This window comes from Dipodomys spectabilis, unplaced genomic scaffold (genome assembly GCF_019054845.1).
Source record: "Dipodomys spectabilis isolate Male_0828 unplaced genomic scaffold, ASM1905484v1 ptg000589l, whole genome shotgun sequence".
NCBI lineage: Eukaryota > Metazoa > Chordata > Mammalia > Rodentia > Heteromyidae > Dipodomys > Dipodomys spectabilis.
In genome coordinates, this window is record NW_024871266.1 from 657,985 (window position 1) to 666,825 (window position 8,841).

Here is an 8,841-nt window from a genome sequence, read left to right on the forward strand (position 1 = left end):
CTCCCTCCCTTCATCATGATGTAAAATAGTTTGGACATGTTTCATTGTTTTATTCTCATACAAGTAAACAATGTTGACCATGTTTATTCTCTTCTATCAAAATTCTTTAAAAGCATTTACAAAAACAATATAATGAAGTAGGTTAAAATTATATTAGGAAGGAGAGTGGATGAGGAAGTATGATTGAGTGAGGTCAATGAAATAAATTATATTCTTGCATTAAACTGTGACCACGAGACTACCCTGTGTACTGAAAATACGTTAATAAAAATATCTGTTTTTCAAAAAGAACAGTTGATAACCAATATCCTACCTAATGGTGAAACTTCCTATACTAATCTCCTAAAATCAGCAACAAGATATCCTTATCTACTGTTACCACTTGTAAGTTGAAGGAAATGGAGTTGCAAGGAAAATCAATTTGACAATAGAAATGTCCATTTCTGTGTCGATAGGAAAGAGTGTAATTATCTTTTGTGAAGATAACATTATCTTTTATTTATGTCATCCTGGGCCTAGAACCCAGGGATTGTGTTCTGTCCCTGAGCTTTCTACTCAAAACTAGATTTCTATCCCTTGAACTGCAGCTCCACCCCTGTTTTTTTTTATGGTTAACGGGAGTAAGAGTCTCAGGAGTCTCATATACTTCTTTGCAGGGCCTGGCTTCCAACTGCAATCCTCAGAAATCAGCCTCCTGAGCAGTGAAGATTACAGGCAGCAGCCACTGGCTCCCAAATCTCACCTTATTTTTTATTTAGAAAATTACAATAATTCGCTAAAAATTATTATGTTCAATAACAGTTCAATGAAGTACTAGGGAATAATGTGTGTTTAAAAATAATTGGATTTACATTTGTGAGCAATAAAAAATTAAGAATAATATAGGGAGTAAGTTCTCTTTATACAAGTATAAACATAAAGTACTTAGAAATAAATGTATCAAAAAATGTAACCTTGAACAATGAAAACTAAATTACACAGTAAATCTTGAAAGCACTCCAGTTTTCACTTGATATCTTATTCTGCTTACCTCTCAGGAATTTACTTTTACAGAAAAAAACTAATATTTTTTCTTTATATTATTATAAGGACTCTCAAGTGGAAATACATACATCCAAATATGACCTGCGATCTCCATTTTCATGAGGAATAGATCAGGTCCACAAAAGAGGCATGGAGAACCCATACACTTTAGGAATGAATTTCAGGCATGAAAGTTTCCTCTCCAATCCTCCCCAATCACGTTGTGTGTAAAGGATCCTCCAAAATCACAATAAATCTTGAAGAGAGAAGAATAGGATCTCACATATGATGGAGGGAGTGAAAATATTTATTCCTTAGTCTAATGGGAAGACAAATCTTAGGTCCCCATGTTATGTAGCTTAGAGTTACTGAGAGAAACTTTCAGGAACAAGGAGGTAAGAATTCAAATAAGGGCTAAGACCTGCAAAACAGAAAGACAAAAAAAGGCTGATTTGGGGCAAAGAAGCAAGCTTCACATCAACATACACCTATCCTAAACTTCACTCCTCTACCATATTCATTCTGATCACCACAAGCCAACATCTCTTTGAACAGCAATGGAGGCAATGCACTATGCTCTAAGAAACTATTGTAAGGGAATATGTCACTAGTTAGCTGAAGAAATTCTGAAATGAAAGGCAAGTAGAGCACAACAAATGTTCACAGACAGTGAGTGCACTAGCTGTGAGTTCAAGCCACACAACCAACAGGAAAAAATATAAGAAAACAAAACCAAAAAACTTTAAAGGATAGACAAAATTCAGAAACAACCAAAAATTCTATAAGAGTTCATAGAAGGAATTTGGAACTTTCTAGACAATTGTTACATTTTGAAAAATCTCAATTGATACAGGATTTTGGTGTTTTATTCATATATATGTATATATTAGAACAGGTGAAATTGGTCAAGGAATCAGTTTAGTGTCAGTAAACCTTTTGAAGGTGCAATGGAAGATATTCTAACTTTTAAGGAAAAAACAGAGCAATTTACAGTCAGCAAATCATACCTGGTAAGCAAAGACAGAAGCAAAAGCCATGTAATCTCATAACCACAATTACATTATCATAACTAAGAATTAAAATGTGAAATTATGTAATTCTCCCCAATATATTTCCATTATCTGATTGGTCTCACAATGTTTCAAGAGGCAAATGGTGATTTTAAAGTAGAAACTCATGTTAGCTGACACAGTTAGGAGATAAATTTCCCTATGCATCAAGGAACTCCTCAGACTTAGAGTCTGACACTGGTCCAACCTATGTAAGACCAACTTCCTCTAGGGTAGCCTACCACATTGTGGGAATTGTAGTGTCCATTGAAGCACAGATGCTTTGAAAGGGTTGGGATATTTTTTGGAAGTGTGGGGTGGCAGAACCTACTTAATGTGTGCCTCTTCACCCATCATTGTTTTAACTCTGTAAATTCGTTTCTTTCCCTCGTTGCTGCTGGAAATGCTATGAAGTACAGTTTTGCACTTCATAGTTGGAGTAGCGAGGCAGGTGCCCAGCCAGTCTTCAGTGGACCTTGACAACTGTAACTTGAAGGAATCTCAGGCTCTGGAAATAATGTGAGGTGAGAACCCTAAGATGGGTGTAGGACCTGAGTCTACACTCCATGTGTTACTCCTTTCTGGGGTTAATGATTTGCAGTTCATTAGTTCGCATTGCCAGTAGACTATGTGCATGCAGACAACTGAAAATGACTCTTGAAGTTCTGAGAGTAAGTTGAATGGCTCTCCAGACGAGGAGAGCCAAGAGCTTTGTTTAAACTCCATGACCAAGAGATTCTGTTGTTAACCGATGTGAATTTATTCACTTTGCCCAGCTGTAACATGAGCATGGTAACAATTCTAGTGACGTTGTGAATTGTGTGTCTGCCTGGAGTCTTCTTATATTGCAATTTTATTTTGGTATTCGGTGTTGTTTCTCCTACAGGTGTGTCTTTTCTGCTCCTGCCTTGTTAGCCTTCTTAGTGCTCCTTGATTGAGTACATACATGTTTGTACATGACCTGGTGACTACAGACAGTTGTACATATTATGGTAGTGTGTGCTTTTTCTGTATTTGTAGCAATGAAGCCTACCAGTGTTGGAAGGTGGGCACCCCATGAAAAGGAATTAACCTCTTCAAAGGACAGACCTCGTCAACTCTGACAAGTCCTAATGAGAAGATGCAGAAAGTCACAGGAAGGGGAAGATATTTTTAGCTTTTCTTACCTTAAGCAAAAATTGGTTCTACTTCCCAAACACAAGATTCCTCTAACATTCTCAACCATTTCGTGTTGCTGGAAGGTTTAGACCAACTTTTAGGAGTGGAGGAGAATTGGGTTTAAGAATAAGCCAGAGACTATCAGCGGGAACATGAGGCTGTGGTTTGGTGTACAGGAGTAACTGTCACAAATGATAATATCTGCCTATTTACTAATCCTTAATCCTATTCTCACTATCATTTCTGGCACGTGATCTCTCAAACTAATCCTGATCGTGCCATATATAGAATTACTAATTGTAGAGCACATGGGCAGCAAAGATGGCACTGAGAGGGAGCTGAGTGGGCAGAGCCCGATTTACTGTAGAGCACATGGGCAACAAAGATGGTGCTGAGAAGGAATTGAGTGGGAAGAGCCCAATTTGCTTTATGTTCTGTGCGTAACCAGCCTGTGGAAGCTTAGGTGCATGATAGGGTATGACCTTGACAGTGATTGGTTCCTCTTCCTCCCCTCCCATGCCACCTGGTCTTTTTAAAACTGCTTTAAAAACTGCTTGCTCTCTGTTAATAAACGAGGTTTCCTCACTTGAGTTGACTCCTTGCTGTGTCTGTTGTCTCCCGAGCTAAGGGAGGCTGGAGAACCAGCTAGCGGGGGACTTACCATTCCTTGGACCCCGTCCGTCTTTTGTGGGACAGAAGAATACCTGACATCTGGCGTCAAAAGTAGGGCACAAAAGGAAAAGACACCGGTCAAGGCTAAACAGTCTCTCAGAGTAAATGAAACCCTTACTATGGTTAATGCTATCTCACAGAAGAAGGAGGAGGAGGCAACATTAGGCCTAGAAGGAATAAAAGAGGACTTGGGAAGTGAGAAGGAAAAGGAATGGGTCAAATTCGAGGGAGAATGCTCTGAGACATGCACAGTGGAAGTCAAAAGGAGGGTGAAAGTTACCCCCTCTGACTCAGGTGCCCCTGATAGTCGTAGGCTCCCTCCCTATTCCCCCGATTGGGGGGGGGGAATAGGGTACGGCACCCTACAGGACATGCGAGAGGGACCTGCAAGACTTGGACTCCTACCAACGATCCATGGAGGAGCTGAGGACTGGGGAAGTAACCTACTCAGAGGCCTACCCTGGAAAGGAAGGGCCACCTGGGGGCCTGCAACCTAGGCCACAGGATTCACGTCCCCAAGTGTATCTGGTCAATCTGGCACCAGGAGCTAACAGGCCCTTGGAAAGCTAAGGATCTTAAAGAGCTCTACAAGGTGTTGGTGGAGGATGACCCGAACTCTCCTTGGGCCCAGACCCTATTACAGGACATTGCTTATCACCCATGTGTCCATAAGGACTGGCTGGATGTGGCCAAAGCTGTTCTCACCAGTTCTCAGTTGATTAAATAGTGTGCTTTCTTTAAGGAGGAATGTAGAGTGTGAACGGAGAATAACCGGCAGCCTCAACCCGCAATACCTTTTACTTATGCCATGTTAACAGGGACAGGAGAAGGGTACTCCACTGGTGTCCAACATGCCACAGTACCTGGCCCATACTGTGGCCAGGTGAGGCAGGCAGGACTTGCCAGATGGTACAAACTGGATGATGGGCCTACTGAGTCCCCCATAGCAGGAGTGAGGCAAAAACCTGGTGAGCCTCTAGCTGAGTTTATAGAATGAGTCCAACAGAGCATTCACTGCAAGCTACCAACAGGGAACCTCTGAGATCAGTTTGTAAAGCTGCTGGTCTGGGAAGGGATGAATGCAGACCACCACATGTCCTGCGCAGGATTGAGAAAGAGTTCCCTGAGCAGATGGGTGGTGGCTTCCCAGAATGTGGGACAGCAACAGCACCAGTCCCAATCATTAGCTTTAGCTTTACATGCTCAGACATCTGAAATGACTGAGGCTATTACCCAGGCGCTGGCAGCCCAGGGTCAAGGGACCCAAAGACCATCTGGGAGGGGTCTCTTGTGGGCAGGAGCGGCTTTTTAAGAGGGACAACAATCCCCCTCCAACTGGCCCGGGGGGGGGGACCAAACCGCCCCCTAAACCCTGCCCCAGGTGCAGGAAGGGATACCTTTTGAGAAAGGATTGTTGATCCAAGTTTGATTTAGATGAGAAGCCTTTAAATAGGGGAGGGGCATCCTCCAGCCCTGTTTACTCAAGGAGTAACCCCCTCTGCTGTGAGGCACAGGCAGCCTCGCAGCAGGACGACCCAAGCCCATTGGACCATCCCCCTAGTGGAAGGACTAAGCCCTAAAATGAGTATTCTCATAGGAGGAAAGAGGTTTCACTGCTTAATTGACACGGGGGAAGATCAAACCATACTCAGGGAGGAGGAAGTGCCCTTGGAATGGAAGCTTGTACCTGGGCCCCCTATTTTGGGGGTAGGAGGCAACTCCCAGTCCAAAGAGATGGTTGCCATTATGAAATGGACTAACCCAGATGGAGAACAGGGAAAGATATGCCCTTTAGTAGCAAACAGCCTCACTGCCAATTTACTAGGGCAAGACATGCTAAGACAAATGGATGCTGTGGTCATTATGGACCATCAAGCTTCCTATGATGATATCCTGGATGGGGAAGAAGCACAAAGGCTTAAACAGGATCTAGAGGGAGTTAAGAAAAATGATTTTTTTAAAATTCCATAATTACAGAGAAGAACATAGGGGAACCACTCGGGTGCACCCCCAATCCTAAAGGCCACTGTTCCCTGAGTACCTCCCATCAGTTGGAAGCCTGGAAGCCCTGTCTGGGTGGAACAGTGGCCATTGACCAAACCTAAACTTGTAGCCCTCCACCTTTTGGTGGAGGAACAAGTAAACCTTGAGCATATAGCCCCTTCTATGAGTCCTTGGAACACACCTGTATTTGTTATTCAAAAAGCCTCTGGGGCTTGCCATATACTCCAAGATCTACTTAAGGTAAATGAAAGGATGGAGCTAGGAGGAATGCCCCCAAGAGGCATGCCCTGGACTCCTGCTATACCTTCAGAATAGACCCTGGTTGTGATTGATATTAAAGATTGCTTTTTTTTTTTTCTGTCCCCGTGCATACAGATGACTGCAAGAAGTTTTCTTTTTCCATCCCTTCTCTTAAATTTTTCCAGCCTGATAGGAGGTTCGAATAGACGGTGCTGCCACAGGGAATGTCCAATAGCCCAGCCTTTTGCCAACAATACTTGGCCACACTTTTAGGGCCTGTTCTGGGTTCAGATACCTCCCTTGCCTATGCCTACATGGATGATATAATTCTTGGACACCAAGACCTGAGCCGCCTGGAGGGCCTTCTGGCCCAGGTTCTTGCCATATTAAAAAGGGAAGGGAGTTTACCATAGCCCTCACTGAAATTCAAAAGGTACCTCCTGTTAAGGTGCTTGGAACCCACTTTACCTTGACTCAGGCCAGACCCCTTAAGCCTTTGCTGGATATTTTAGCCTCTCTAACCTTAACCCAACTTCAGAATCTTTTAGGGGAAGTCAATTGTCTGTTACCATGGGTTCCTGTCCCTAAAGACACTCTTGAGCCCTTATTTGCTCTACTAAAAGACAGGACGCCCCAAGAAGTTATTACAATTACAGATAGCCATTGGGCAATATTTTTACAGTTCCAAAAAGCCCTGGATAAATGTTCCCTAATAAGATACTTTATTTTTGAGCCCATTTTCCCTTTGGTTGTTTGCAGGTGTTACATTGATTTCTGCAGTTTTAACTCAAACAGGGGAGCCATTAGAGTGGGTTCACACTCTCCTTGGGGGCACACCTCAGGTGTACTCTCAGGCAGACCAACTTGCAGATGCTATTGTCAAGGGAAGGACCCAAGCCGAAAGGCATTATGGCCTTGACCCTCACTCCATTGTTTTTCCTTTTCAGATGGCAGATGTTGAGTGGGTCACTCGAGCCAATGCTCGTCTTGCTCTCTCCTTGGAGGGGTTTCTAGGCCAAATTGACTGCCATTATGGGCCATTCAAATGGACTGTCCTGTTATGGCGACTTCCCCTCAAAATACCATCTCTATTTTCTCCTACGTCTATTCGTGGCACCCTCCATGTTTTTACTGATGGAGGAAAAGCAGGCTCTGTGTATGCAGACTTTGAGGAACAACAAAAGACCCCAAGCCAACAAAGATTTCAGCCTTCTTAAGGGTCAGCACAATATAAAGAAATGCTAGCCATAATTATGGCCCTTCAGGACATTCAAAAGCCCTTTAATTTGTATTCTGATAGCCTATATATGATTAACTTGCTCCCTTGTATTCCCAAGGCACACATTAAGCTGGATGAAAACCCTATTTCCCCTCTTATGGTTACCCTTATGAGCCTATTAGAAGAGCGGGGAGCCCCTATTCATATTCAACATTTGAGAGAGCATTCAAAATTTCCTGGGTTTTTATCCCTAGGCAATAATTTTGTAGACCAGTTAGCTACTGGCCCACAACCATTAAAGTTACAAGAGGCTACCTGTTTGCATGATTTAACCCACATTAATTGGAGAGGTTTTCAGCATAGATTTCCTCAGATTCCTGTAAAGGACATAAAAAGGATAGTACATACCTGTACAACATGCCAGCCCTTCTTAAAAGTATCCCCATTACAACCACCAAGGTTAAATCCCAGAGACCTTAAACCTAATGTCCTCTGGCAAATGGATGTTACTCATTTCCTAGCCTTTGGTAAGTTTAAATATACGTTTGTCTCTATAGATACCTACTTAGGAGCATGCTGGGCCACAGCACATACAGGAGAAAGAACTAAATATTCATAAGCACATTTTCTTCAATGCTTTGCCACCTTGGGTCTACCAGCACAAGTTAAAACCGATAATGGACACTGTTTTGTTAGTAAAGCAATGTCAGATTTTTTGACAAATGGCATATTAATCATACTACAGGAATTTCCTATATTCCCCAAGGCCAAGCAATTATAGAAAGAAATCACCAGTGTCTTAAGGAGTTATTATTAAAACAAATAAGGGGAGTTAGCCCCCATATACAGATACAGATAGATTTGTTTACCATTAATATTTTCAATTTTTCAAAAAGAGGAACTGAATCCAGATTTCAGAAACACTGGGAACAACTAAACCCTAAGCCCCAACTGAAAGTCAGGTGGAAGGACCCCCTGACACAACAATGGAGAGGTCCTGACCCCCTCATGGGCAGGAGATTTGGATGTGTTTTTCCCAAAGGGGAGACAGTCCCCATTTGGATCCCTGCCAGTAACCTTAAGTTTTTACCCATTTCCTCTGTACAAGAGGATGCCCAAGGATAAACTAACTAACAAGGAAAGAAAAACGGCTATGGTGGTCAAGGCTTGTATTTAAAAGAGGAAAGCCAGAAAGATAATTACGAACTATCCCCAAGGGCAACCAGACCTTGAGAATCTCTTGTGCTCTTTAACAATTGCAGATGGTGATACTCCAGCTGTTGGCTCTCCTGACCCTCCCAGTCTGGGATATGGCCCTACAGAATCTGCATCAACCTCAACGGGTGACCTGGGCAGTGATGAAATCATCAAATATCTTGTCTTTAGATCTTTTTCAACCCCACAGGCAAATAGCCAAATTAGAACAAGCCCTACCTCTGGATTCTGAAGAGGCAGACTGCTATTCCATCCTTGACT